The sequence below is a fragment of the Orcinus orca genome, chromosome 20 (assembly GCF_937001465.1).
Source record: "Orcinus orca chromosome 20, mOrcOrc1.1, whole genome shotgun sequence".
Lineage (NCBI taxonomy): Eukaryota > Metazoa > Chordata > Mammalia > Artiodactyla > Delphinidae > Orcinus > Orcinus orca.
The window spans coordinates 54,034,286-54,048,803 of NC_064578.1; the positions used below are offsets into that span (position 1 = coordinate 54,034,286).

At 38.7% G+C, this 14,518-nt stretch overlaps 2 protein-coding genes and 1 long non-coding RNA gene across 5 annotated transcripts in view; 1 reads left to right on the top strand and 2 right to left on the bottom strand.

Annotated features, from left to right (window-relative positions):
• LOC117199139 (zinc finger protein 677-like) overlaps positions 1-14,518 on the bottom strand; it is a 545,188-nt gene that overhangs the window by 495,130 nt on the left and 35,540 nt on the right. The gene's annotated exons all lie outside the window — the stretch shown is intronic.
• LOC101279864 (zinc finger protein 160-like) overlaps positions 1-14,518 on the top strand; it is a 325,017-nt gene that overhangs the window by 117,979 nt on the left and 192,520 nt on the right. The window lies entirely within an intron of this gene.
• Positions 1-14,518, bottom strand: part of LOC117199145 (uncharacterized) — an 87,317-nt gene that overhangs the window by 67,405 nt on the left and 5,394 nt on the right. Inside the window, exons 3-4 of the long non-coding RNA XR_007474344.1 lie at positions 12,549-12,638; positions 180-306 (exon numbers count right to left, since the gene is read on the bottom strand). This is a non-coding gene — a long non-coding RNA (uncharacterized LOC117199145). The remainder of the gene's footprint in view (positions 1-179; positions 307-12,548; positions 12,639-14,518) is intronic.

Genomic DNA, 14,518 nt, shown 5'->3' on the forward strand with positions numbered 1-14,518 from the left:
CCTGATGTAACATGAAACGTGCAGAGCATCTGAAGAAAGGGTCAGTTTAAACTCATGATGCCACGTGATGTGAGTCAACAGGGCTTTCAAAGATTATCAGGGCCTCCCAAGAGGCACACAAGGGAAAATGCAAAGATACCCAAGGGCAGATCCCAGCTCTGAAGGGAAGTTATCCTCACCCAGGGAGATCAGGTTCCTGTAGGTCTCCACCATCACGTCCCTGTACAAGGCCCTCTGAGCAGGGTCCAGGCATTCCCACTCCTCCTCAGTGAATTCGATGGCCACATCCTCAAAGGTCAACCGTTCCTGAAATGAAACCACATTTCACCAATGGGCCATGAAGAGTTCTCATCTTCATACAAGTGGAAAAGACGAGGAAGGGGTAAGGACTGATTCAATTAAAGTATGTGTTCTACCAGATCCATTTAGCGGTATTTGGAAAAATTATGTATCTCTAATCTTAATTTCTTATACTTTTTCATAAGACCTTATGAGGTTCTCCAATTAATATGATTTTTTGTCACTGTCGAAAAATCTATGAAACGCCTGTAAGTAACACTCAACACCATGTTGTTTATGCAGAAGTGTTAGGTATTACGTTCTACACACTGAGTGAGATTCAGTATACAGATGAGATGACAAAGTTCGCAGTGCTTTTAATGAAAGGTCAAAATCTTCAACTATGATGATGATAACAACAACGACTAAAAGTGTTTGAACACTTCCTATTGCTCTAAGTTACAGTAATGTTACTCTAAACATTACTCTAAGTAAGTACTTTTACAGGCAAGACCTTGTTATCAACATAACAGCTCATTAAAGGAAGATCTGTCCCCATCTTACAGAGGACAAAAACTGTCACAGACACACTGAGAAACGACTCAGATCAAGAAGGTAAGAAATGTTACAGCAAACACTTGAACTCCGAGGGCTGTGCTCAGCAACTGAAGCTTAAGAATCAAATAGTTAAGTAATACAGAAAGCATTAGAAGTACATTGACAGAGGGTTCCCTGAGAAAACTTGAAAGAAGTCCAAGGTGAATGGCATGAAAGGTCATTACAGATGTGGACACACAGCACATACACATAAATTGTTAGTAATCTTACTACTACTTAAACCATTAACAGGATTGCATAGAAAAATTCCAGGCAATGGAATATACTGAAGACAATTTCAACTGAAAAAAGATATATAGTTTTAAAATCATGATGTCTTTTTTCTAAACCACAGACTTGCACATCCATGCACTCATGCACATACATATCTATAAAAAATAACTGAAATGAGAGAAAAATCTCTTGACAGATTTTTGGACAATTTTTTATCATCGTTTTATTCACATGTATTTCAGCATCTTTCAGACAATGAAAATGTATCCACTGTACTCAATTTAGTTTGTCAACGTGATTCTGTAGTAGGATACTAAAAAAAAATGGTATGAACATTTAAAAAAAATAGAATACTTGAACTCAAATCTCAATAAGATAACCATGCTCAAAAATATAAATACAATTTTATCCATTTAAATTTACATAGCTAGGCACTAACAAAAGCCAAAGAATTTCTTAGTTTTTGCCACCAATAAAACATTGATTAGAAATTAGAAAATTTACTATTATACATTATTTCCACAGGTTATGAAAAAATATATCATAATAGTAAAGTTAAAAACTTCCTGGACAATTAAACATCAAGAAAAAAAGGATATGGAAAAAAATAAATTCTGATTAAACAAGAACATTTCAAGAAACGTCATGAACAGAAGGAAACACTTGCTGCATTCCCTCTGGAGTTACAGTGGAGTGAAGGGGGCTGGCCAGGGCACCTGCCTTTCACCACTGTACAGTGTGCCTAAGCAGGGACCACTAGAGTAAGTAACGGGGGAAAACAGAGGGCAAGGGACACACTGTGAGAGACTTGGAACTGCTAGTGTTCACAAATATAAGGACACAGAAAGGTGAAAGGATGGAAAAATATATTCCATCCTAAAGAAAGCAGGAGAGAATACATTATATCAGACAAAATAAACTGAAGAAAAACAAGTGACATGAGACAAAAAAACATTATATAATGATAAATGGGTCAACTTACCAAAAAGAAGTATCAAGTAAAAATATATATACATCTAACATTAGCTATCTCAGAAAAATGAAGCAAACATTAAAGGAAAGGAAGAGAGAAATAGCAGCACAGGAATACTATGAGACTTCAATGCCCCAGCTGAACCTACGGATGGAACCAAAAAGATCAATAAGGAAACTACAGACCTTACTGGTTATTAGACGTAACACATCACATGACCCAACAGCAGAAAACACATGCGTCTCCAGCACACATAAAGCATTCTCCATGAGAGACCACATGTTTGGCCAAAACACAAATCTTAACAATTTTAAGAGACTGATATCATAAAAGTAAACAACAATGAAATAAACAGCAGAAGAAAAAAAAGAAAATTTCCCCAAATGCGGAAATTAAACAACTCACTCTTAAACCACTAATGGGTCTAAAAAGAAATCACAAGGGGATTTTTAAATATATGGATGAAAAGGAAAATACAACCTACCAAAAGTTATAACACACAATGAAGGCTGTACTAAAAGGAAATTCAAAACTGCTAAATGCTTACAGTAAAAAAAAAAAGATCTCAAATCAGAAATTTATTTTTACATCTCTAGGAAGTAGAAAAACAAAAACAAACTAAACCCAAGTTTAGCAGAATGAAAGAGGTAAATAAGAAAAATGAAACCAGGGACTTCCCTGGTGGGGCAATGGTTAAGAATCCGCCTGCCAATGCAGGGGACACAGGTTCGAGACCTAGTCTGGGCAGAGCAACTAAGCCTGTGTGCCACAACTACTGAGCCTGCATGCCACAACTACTGAAGCCTGCATGCCTAAAGCCCAAGCTCTGCAACAAGAAAAGCCACCACAATGAGAAGCCTGCACTCCGCAACGAACACCCAACAACGAAGACCCAATGCAGCCAAAAATTAATAAATTAACATATTAAAAAAAAAGAAAGATTAGACCAGAGATAAAATAGAAACTAGAAAAATATAAAAATGAACAAACCAACAGTTGGTGTTTTGAAAAAACTGAATGAGAAAACCCTTAGCTACACTAAGAAAAAAAGAAAAAAGATTCAAATAATTAAGAACAGATATGAAAGAGAAACGATTGCAACTGATATCAAAGAAAGTTTTTTAAGGAAGATAAGGAAGTACTATGAACAATAATGCCTACAAATTACAGAATCTAAAAGATACAGGTAAATTCTTAGAAACATACAACCTACTAAACTTGATTTATCATTATGAAATAAAAAATTTGGGGATTGGTTCAAGATGGCAGACTAGAAGGACATGCTCTCACTCCCTCGTGCGAGAGCACTGGAATCACAACTAACTGCTGAACAGTCATCAACAGGAAGACACTGGAACTCACCAAAAAAGATACCTCACGTGCAAAGACAAAGGAGAAGCCACAATGAGCCGGTAGGAGGGGCACAATCACAATAAAATCAAATCCCATCACCGCTGGGTGGGTGACTCACAAACTGGAGAACACTTAGACCACAGACGTCCACCCACCGGAGTGAAGGCTCTGAGCCCCACGTCAGGCTTTCCAAACTCGGAGTCCAGCAACAGGAGGAGGAGTTCCTAGAGAATCAGACTTTGAAGGCTAGTGGGATTTGACTGCAGAACTTTGACAGGACTGGGGTAAAAGAGAGACTCCACTCTTGGAAGGCACACATAAAGCAGTGTGCGCATCAGGACCCAGGGGAAGGAGCAGTGACCCCATAGGAGACTGAACCAGACCTACCTGCTAGTGTTGGAGGGTCTCCTGCAGAGGCAGGGGTGGGGGGCTGTGCTCACCGTGGGGACAAGGACACTGGCAGCAGAAGTTCTGGGAAGTACTCCTTGGTGTGAGTCCTCCCAGAGTCCACCATTAGCCCCACCAAATAACCCGACAGGCTCCAGTGTTGGGTCGCCTCAGGCCAAACAACCAACAGGGAGGGTACCCAGCCAAACCCAGCAGCAGACAAGCAGATTAAAGTTTTACTGAGCTCTGCCCACCAGAGCAACAGCCAGCTCTACCCACCACCAGTCCCTCCCATCAGGAAACTTGCACAAGCCTCTTAGACAGTCTCATCCACCAGAGGGCAGCCAACAGAAGCAAGAAGAACTACAATCCTGCAGCCTGTGGAACAAAAACCACATTCACAGAAAGATAGACAAGATGAAAAGGCAGAGGGCTATGTACCAGATGAAGGAACAAGATAAAATCCCAGAAAAACAACTAAATGAAGTGGAGATAGGCAACCTTCCAGAAAAAGAATTCAGAATAATGATGGTGAAGATGATCCAGGACCTCGGAAAAAGAATGGAGGCAAAGATCAAGAACATGCAAGAAATGTTTAACAAAGACCTAGAAGAATTAAAGAACAAACAAACAGAGATGAACAATACTATAACTGAAATGAAAAATATATTAGAACGAATCAATAGCAGAATAACTGAGGCAGAAGTACACAGAAGTGACCTGCAAGACAGAATGGTGGAATTCACTGCTACGGAACAGAATTAAAAAAAAAGAATGAAAAGAAATGAAGACAGCCTAAGAGACCTCTGGGACAACATTAAACGCAACAACATTCGCATTACAGGGGTCCCAGAAGGAGAAGAGAGAGAGAAAGGACCCGAGAAAATATTTGAAGAGATTATAGTCGAAAACTTCCCTAACATGGGAAAGGAAATAGCCACCCAAGTCCAGGAAGCACAGAGAGTCCCATACAGGATAAACCCAAGGAGAAACATGTCAAGACACACAGTAATCAAATTGGCAAAACTTAAAGACAAAGAAAAATTATTGAAAGCAGCAAGGCCAAAACAACAAATAATGTACAAGGGAACGCCCATAAGGTTAACAGCTGATTTCTCAGCAGAGACTCTACAAGCCAGAAGGGAGTGGCATAATATACTTGAAGTGATGAAAGGGAAAAACCTACAACCAAGATGACTCTACCCAGCAAGGTACTCATTCAGATTCGAAGGAGAAATCAAAAGCTTTACAGACAAGCAAAAGCTAAAAGAATTCAGCACCACCAAACAAGCTCTACAACAAATGCTAAAGGAACTTCTCTAAGTGGGAAACACAAGAGAGGAAAAAGACCTACAAAAACAAACCCAAAACAATTAAGAAAATGGTAAAAGGAACATACGTATCGATAATTACCTTAAATGTGAATGGATTAAATACTCCAACCAAAAGACAAAGGCTCGCTGAATGGATACAAAAACAAGACCCACATATATGCTCTCTACAAGAGACCCACTTGAGACCTAGGGACACATACAGACTAAAAGTGAGGGGATGGAAAAAGATATTCCATGCAAATGGAAATCAAAAGAAACCTGGAGTAGCAATACTCATATCAGACAAAATAGACTTTAAAATAAAGAATGTTACAAGAGACAAGGAAGGACACTACATAATGATCAAGGGATCAATCCAAGAAGAAGATATAATTATTATAAATCTATATGCACCCAACACAGGAGCACCTCAACACATAAGGCAACTGCTAACAGCTATAAAAGAGGAAATCGACAGTAACGCAGTAATAGTGGGGGACTTTAACACCTCACTTACAGATCATCCAAACAGAAAATTAATAAGGAAACAGAAGCTTTAAATGACACAATAGACCAGAGAGATTTAATTGATATTTATAGGACATTCCATCCAAAAACAGCAGATTACACTTTTTTCTCAAGTGTGCACGGAACATCATTGAGGATAGATTACATCTTCGGTCACAAATCAAGCCTCAATAAATTTAAGAAAACTGAAATCGTATCAAGCATCTTCTCTGACCACAACACTATGAGATTAGAAATCAGTTACAGGGGAAAAAACATAAAAAACACAAACACATGGAGGCTAAACAATACGTTACTAAATAACGAAGAGATCACCGAAGATATCAAAGAGGAAATCAAAACATACCTAGAGACAAATGACAATGAAAACACGACGAGGGAAGCTTAAGAGGGAAGTTTACAGCAATAAAATCCTACCTCAGGAAACAACAAACATCTCAAACAATCTAACTTTACACCTACAGGAACTAGAGAAAGAACAAACAAAACCCAAAGTTACTAGAAGGAAAGAAATCATAAAGAACAGAAATAAAAGAAACAGAAACAAAGAAAACAATAGCAAAGATCAATAAAACTAAAAGTTGGTTGTTTGAGAAGATAAACAAAACTGAAAAACCATTAGCCAGACTCATCAAGAAAAAGAGAGGACTCAAATCAATAAAATTAGTAATAAAAAAGGAGAAATTACAATGGACACCGCAGAAATACAAAGCATCCTAAGAGACTACTACAAGCAACTCTATGCCAATAAAATGGAGAACCTGGAAGAAATGGACAAATTCTTAGAAAGGTATAACCTTCCAAGACTGAACCAGAAAGAAAGAGAAAATATCAACAGACCAATCACAAGTAATGAAATCGAAACTGTGATTAAAAATCTTCCAACAAACAGAAGTCCAGGACCAGATGGCTTCACAGGTGAATTCTATCAAACATTTAGAGAAGAGCTAACACCCATCCTTCTCAAACTCTTCCAAAAACTTGCAGAGGAAGGAACACTCCCAAACTCATTCTATGAGGCCACCATCACCCTGATACCAAAACAGACAAAGATACTACAAAAAAAGAAAATTACAGACCAGTATCACTGATGAACATACATGCAAAAATCCTCAACAAAATACTAGCAAACAGAATCCAGCAACACATTAAAAGGATCATACACCATGATCAAGTGGGATTTATCCCAGGGATGCAAGGATTCTTCAATATATGCAAATCAATCAATGTGATACACCATATTAACAAACTGAAGAAAAAAACCATATGATCATCAATAGATGCAGAAAAAGCTTTTGACAAAATTCAACATCCATTTATGATAAAAACTCTCCAGAAAGTGGGCACAGAGGGAACCTACCTCAACATAATAAAGGTCATATATGACAAACCCACACCAAACATCATTCTCAATGGTGAAAAACTGAAAGCATTTCCTCTAAGATCAGGAAAAAGACAAGGATGTCCACTCTCACCGCTACTATTCAACATAGTTTTGGAACTCCTAGCCTCGGCAATTAGAGAAGAAAAAGAAATAAAAGGAATACAAATTGGAGAAGAAGTAAAACTGTCACTGTTTGCAGATGACATGATACTATACATAGAGAATCCTAAAGATGCCACCAGAAAACTACTAGAGCTAATCAATGAATGTGGTAAAGCTCCAGGATACAAAATTAATGCACAGAAATCTCTTGCATTCCTATACACTAAAGAAGAAAAATCTGAAAGAGAAATTAAGGAAACACTCCCATTTACCATGCAACAAAAAGAATAAAATACCTAGGAATAAACCTACCTAGAGACAAAAGACCTGTATGCAGAAAACTATAAGACACTGATGAAAGAAATTAAAGATGATACAAACAGATGGAGAGATATACCATGTTCCTGGATTGGAAGAATCAATATTGTGAAAATGACTATACTACCCAAAGCGACCTGCAGATTCAATGCAATCCCTATCAAATTACCAATGGCATTTTTTATGGAACTAGAACCAAAAAATCTTAAAATCTGTATGGAGACACAAAAGATCCTGAATAGCCAAAGCAGTCTTGACGGAAAAAATCAGAGCTGGAGGAATCAGACTCCCTGACTTCAGACTATACTACTAAGCTATAGTAATCAAGACAATATGGTACTGGCACAAAAACAGAAACATAGATCAATGGAACAAGATAGAAAGCCCAGAGGTAAACCCACGCACCTACGGTCAACTAATCTATGACAAAGGAGGCAAGGATATACAATGGAGAAAAGACAGTCTCTTCAATAAGTGGTGCTGGGAAAACTGGACAGCTACATGTAAAAGAATGAAATTAGAACACTCCCTAACACCATACACAAAAATAAACTCAAAATGGATTCGAGACCTAAATGTAAGACCGGACACTATAAAACTCTTAGAGGAAAACATAGGAAGAACACTCTTTGACATAAATCACAGCAAGGTCTTTTTTGATCCACCTCCTAGAATAATGGAAACAAAAACAAAAATAAACAAATGAGACTTAATGAAACTTAAAAGCTTTTGCACAGCAAAGGAAACCATAAACAAAACGAAAAGACAACACTCAGAATGGGAGAAAATATTTGCAAACGAATCAACAGACAAAGGATTAATCTCCAAGATATATAAACAGCTCATGCAGCTCAATATTCAAAAAACAAACAACCCAATCCAAAAATGGGCAGAAGACCTAAATAGACATTTCTCCAAAGAAGACTTACAGATGGCCAGGAAGCACATGAAAAACTGCTCAACATCACTAATGATTAGAGAAATGCAAATCAAAACTACAAGGAGGTAACATCTCACACCAGTTAGAATGGGCTTCATCAGAAAAGCTACAAACAACAAATGCTGGAGAGGGTATGGAGAAAAGGGAACCCTCTTGCACTGTTGGTGGGAATGTAAACTGATACAGCCACTATGGAGAACAGTACAGAGGTTCCTTAAAAAACTAAAAATAGAATTCACATATAATCCAGCAATCCCACTACTGGGCATATATCCAGAGAAAACCACAATTCAAAGAGACACATGCACCCCAATATTCATTGCAGTACTATTTACAATAGCCAGGTAATGGAAGCAACCTAAATGCCCATCAACAGACGAACGGATAAAGATGTGGTACATATATACAATGGAATTTTATTCAGCCATAAAAAGGAACGAAATTGCGTCATTTGTAGAGAGTCGTGGATGGATCTAGAGACTGTCATACAGAGTGAAGTAAGTCAGAAAGACAAAAACAAATATCATATATTAACACATATATGTGGAATCTAGAAAAATGGTACAGCTGAACCAGTTTGCAGGGCAGAAATTGAGACACACACGTAGAGAACAAACGTATGAACACCAAGGGGGGAAAGCCACGGGGGTGGTGGTGATGGTGGTGTGATGAATTGGGCAATTGGGACTGACATGTATACACTGATGTATATAAAACTGATGACTAATAAGAATCTGCTGTATAAAAAAAAACAGAAAAAACCTACTTATTAGGTTTATAGACCTGTGTGCAATTTTAAAAAAAGAAAACCTAGTGTTACCTTTAAAAAAATTTTTAAAAAGGTACCTATGGTAAAACAAAAAAATGTGTTTTCGAGATATCACATACATTCATTTTTTTCTTTCCTGTCTTTCAGCTTCTACAACTGTCTTATTTAAGCCCCTCTATTAATATATAAAATATGCCACTGCAAAAAAAAAAACAAAAAAAACCCCACAACCCAATCCAAAAATGGGCAGAAGACCTAAATAGACATTTCTCCAAAGACGACTTACAGATGGCCAAGAAGCACATGAAAAGCTGCTCAACATCACTAATTATTAGAGAAATGCAAATCAAAACTACAATGAGGTATCACCTCACACCAGTTAGAATGGGCATCATTAGAAAATCTAGAAACAATAAATGCTGGAGAGGGTGTGGAGAAAAGGGAACCCTCTTGCACTGTTGGTGGGAATATAAACTGATACAGCCACTATGGAGCACAATATGGAGGTTCCTTAAAAAAACTAAAAGTAGAATTACCATATGACCCAGCAATCCCACTACTGGGCATATACCCAGAGAAAACCACAATTCAAAAAGACATACGCACCCCAATGTTCACTGCAGCACTATTTACAATAGCCAGGTCATGGAAGCAACCTAAATGCGCATCAACAGATGAATGGATAAAGAAGATGTGGTACATATATACAATGGAATATTACTCAGCCATAAAAAGGAATGAAATTGGGTCATTTGCAGAGACGTGGATGGATCTAGAGACTGTCATACAGAGTAAAGTAAGTCAGAAAGATAAAAACATTGTATATTAATGCATATACGTGGAACCTAGAAAAATGGTACAGATGAACTAGTTTGCAGGACAGAAATTGAGACACAGATATAGAGAACAAACATATGGACACCAAGGGAGGAAAGTGGCGGGGGAGGTGGTGGTGGTGGTGTGATGAATTGGGAGATTGGGATTGACATATATACACTAATATGTATAAAATGGATAACTAATAAGAACCTACTGTATAAAAAAATAAAATTCAAAAGAAAAAAAATAAAAAATTTGAACCAAATTATAACTAGAGAAATTCAAAAAGTAATCAAAAACCTCAAACAAAGAAAAACCCAGGGCTTCCCTGGTGGCACAGTGGTTAAAAATCCACCTGCCATTGCAGGGGACACGGGTTCGAACCCTGGTCTGGGAAGATCCCATATGCCATGGAGCAACTAAGCCCATTTGCCACAACTACTGAGCCTGCACTCTAGAGCCTGCAAGCCACAACTACTGAGCTCACGTGCCACAACTACTGCAGCCTGTGGGCCTAGAGCCCATGCTCCACAATAAGAGAAGCCTGTGCACCGCAACAAAGAGTAGCCCCCACTCGCCACAACTAGAGAAAGCCCACGCCCAGCAATGAAAACCCAACACAACCAAAAATAAATAAATAAATAAATAATTTTTAAAAAACAAACAAACAAGAAAAACCCAGGACCAAATTCTATGAAATATTTACAAAAGAATTACCACTAATCCTGCTAAAATTACAGAGTTGAAGAGGGAACTCTTGCAAATTCTTTCTATGGAGCCAGCATGATTCTGATACCAATCTCAGACAAAAACACAACAAGAAAGTAAAACTAGAAACCAATACCCCTGATGAATACTGATGCAAAATCCTTAACAACATACTAGCAAAATAATACCACATTAAAAAGATCTGACATGTTGACCAAGTGGATTTTATTCATATAAGGCAAAGAGGAGTCAACATACAAAATCAATTAATGTGATACACCACATTAACAGAGTAAAGGAAAAAAACACGCAGGACCATCTCAATTGATGCAGAGAAAAGCATTTGATGAAATTCAACAACCTTTCAAGATAAAACACTCAACAAACCAGAAAGAGTAAATTCTCTCAACATAATAAACGCCATTTATGAAAAAAGCACAGCTAACAACATTCTCAATGGGGACAGACTGAAAGCTTGTCCTCTGAGATCAGAAAGAAGGCAAGGATGCACACTCTCTGCACCACTGCTCAACAATGTACTGAAACTTCTAGCCAAAGCAATTAAGAAAAAGAAATCTAAGTTATCCAAACTAAAAAAGTAAACTTACCTTCTTTCCTAGATGACAAGGTTTTATATGTAAAAATCATAAAGATTCCGTAAGAAACCTGCTATATCAAGAGTGTCAGAAAAGTTGTCGTATACAAACTCCAAATGCAAAAATCTGTTGCATTTCTATACACAATGAACAATGTCAGAAGAAAACAAGAAAACAATCTTATTTACTACAGCATTAAAAAGGGATGAAATATTTAGGAATAAATTAGCCAACATGGTGAAAGACTTGTACACTGAAAACTACTAACCATTGCTAAAAGAAATCCAAAAAGATACAAATAGAAAGACAACCTGTACTCATGAGCTGGAAGACTTATTCTCTTAAAAAATCCAAGCTACACAAAGTGTTCTACAGATTCAGTGGACCCATTATCAAAATTTCCATAGCAATCTTTGCAGAAATAGAGGGGAAAAAAAATGCTAAAAGTCACAGGGCAGTCCTAGTTCTAGATAACATAAACCAAATGAACAGAACACAATACTCAGAAATAATCCTTTGCATATATGTAAAATGTATTCACAAGGGTGCCAAGATACACATAGGGGAAAGGAGAGTATCAGTAACAATGGTGCTGAGAAAAGAGATATCTACTAGGAAAAGAATGAAGCTGGAATCTTGCCCGTATCAGAAGTAAAACTTTCTGTCTGTCAAAGGATACAATCCAGAGTGAAAAGACAACCTCTGAGGAATGGAGGTGATGAAAGTAATTTAAAGAATTTCCAACTGCCAGAGATTTAGGTTGATTTCATAGTTTAAATCTGATGATAAACTAAAACACCCTCCGCCACTGATGTCTATTTTTGAACTTTCCATTCCATTCCCAATCATTAAGATTTAAGGAGAGTGACTCACATGTTTACCTTGAACTGCCTTAGAAAAAGTCAGAACAAACTGCTCCAACTGGTCTGATTTTCGGATTTTACCAGGTATTGTGCACGTTAATACCTGACTTCCAAGTGCAGCTTCTGTACCCTGGTTGACAGAGAGTGGACAGTGCATCCGGATGGGGTCCCTCAACAGCCCCTGCTGCCCAAGAGCACTGACACCACGTCTCCAATCCGTGGGTGTGAAATCTAAGTGGAGACGACAGACCCTGAGGGAGGGCCCCGGGTGAGTGTGAGGTACAGGTGTCAGGCAGGATACTTCAGAGTCAGACAAGATCAGCAAGTCCAAAAAAGGGCATTTCAGAAAAAACAGACTGAGAATCAACCAAAAATATGACTTTACCTGAGAAAGAGCCATTTCCGACTCCTTTTCTTTCCTCTCCTTCCTCTTCCGGGCTTCCTCCTCAGGAAACGTGAGTGTTTAGAGGTTGACCTTGAAAGTGGAAAACAGGCTGTTTAATGCTTGCGATCAACACACCCCCTTCCTGAGTCACCACCACACACACAGGGAAGCCCTCAGCATGGGGAACACACGGTCTTCTGCTGCCCACTGTCCCAGGAGGGGCTCAGGACAGTAACTCCCACACAGAGTCTAACAGGTGAGTTTCCCACACTTTCTTTAGATCAGGCTCCCCTCCTGGTGAGGCCCTCACGTACCCAGCAGCAGCGGGCACCTCAGCTGGACCCGACGATCCCCTTCAGGTCACAGACCAGCCCTGATCCAGCCCCACGCAGAGCAGAGCCCTCACCCTCAGCCCAGATCTCAGCCCTCAGGAATGGGGGGACCCAGAGTCACGATGCTCAGTGATGGATCCGGATTGGAACATCCTGGGGCAACATAAATATTATCGAGCTTTGGTCCCACACAGACTACATGAAGAGGGTACCTGGTCAGAGGGTACAAAACATGTCTATGCATAAAGCCTCATCGATCTAATGGGAAGCCTGGGTTGAGCACCACTCACAGGAGGCAAGCCCAGCACAGCCCCCACTTTCTTATTCTTTCCCAGCTTTACTGAGGTGTAACTGATGAATTAAAATGATGTAAATGTAAGGTATACAAAGTGATCCTCTGACGGATGTGTATACTGTGAATAATTATCACTATCAAGTAAGTCACACTTCCATCAACTAACAATTACCATTTTGTGTGTTTGTTGTGAGGACACTTAACTGTTTCTCTGTGAGCAAATTTCAAGTATATAGAAACAGTATAGGCAGCATGCAGTACATCCGATCCCCAGAACTTATTCATTTTACAACTGAAAATCTGTATACTTTGACAGACATTGCCCCATCTTCCCTACCACCCAGCTCCTGGTAACAGCCTTTCTACTCTATGGCTCTATGAGTTTGATAATTCTAGTTTCCATGTACAATATCTGTCCTTTGTCAGGCTTATTTCACTTAGCATAATGTTCTCTAGGTTCATTCATTTTGTCATAAATGCAGGATTCTTGATTTTTCATATTTATATACAGTGAATAACATTTCATTATACATATTATATACATACTATACAATATACAGTATATGTTTTGATACCACGATTTTGTTACCCATTCTTCTGTCTACAGACATTTTGGTTGTTTCTGTTCCTTGGCTACTGCAAATACCATAATACTCATGAGACTGCAGATGTGTCCCTGAAAACACTGATTTCCTTTCCTTTGGATATCTGCCAGAAGACGGTTTGATAGATTGTGTGCCTGTTCTATGTTTAATTTATTGAGGAACCTCCATATTGTTTTCCAATTTAGCGGTACCATTTACACACCCACCAACAGCACACAAAGGTTCCCTGTTCTCTGTATTGTGCCTCTGTGCATATTTTGGGAGGGACAGGAGTGGATAATAGAGTACCCAGCACCGGCCTGGCAGCAAGAAAGTTGCAGCTGCATCTTCCCAAGGATGAGCCCCCAGACTGCAGATCACTGCAGTGTTGCTGTCCTCTGATTCTTGCAATAATCTTTCCCAACAACACGAGACTTTATGACTCTTCTCAAGTTGGGCTCATAGACCCATACCCAGTAGGACCTCCCTACTAAAAACATTCTGCAGTCTTAAGCTTACTACTCATAATTTCCAGTCTGGACTCAAACAAACTTACAAACTCTCATGGGGTCCAACACAGTGTCCATAGAGCCCATAATGATCCCCTCATCCTGACAGAAAACATTTCAAGCCCTAATAACTCATTCATGAGGGATAATACATAAGAGGACACCCAAGGACCCACCAGACACAAGGCACCGTATTTTCATTTACAGTGACCCAGGCAAAACACTGGAATCTCCAAAAAACTACTCAAAA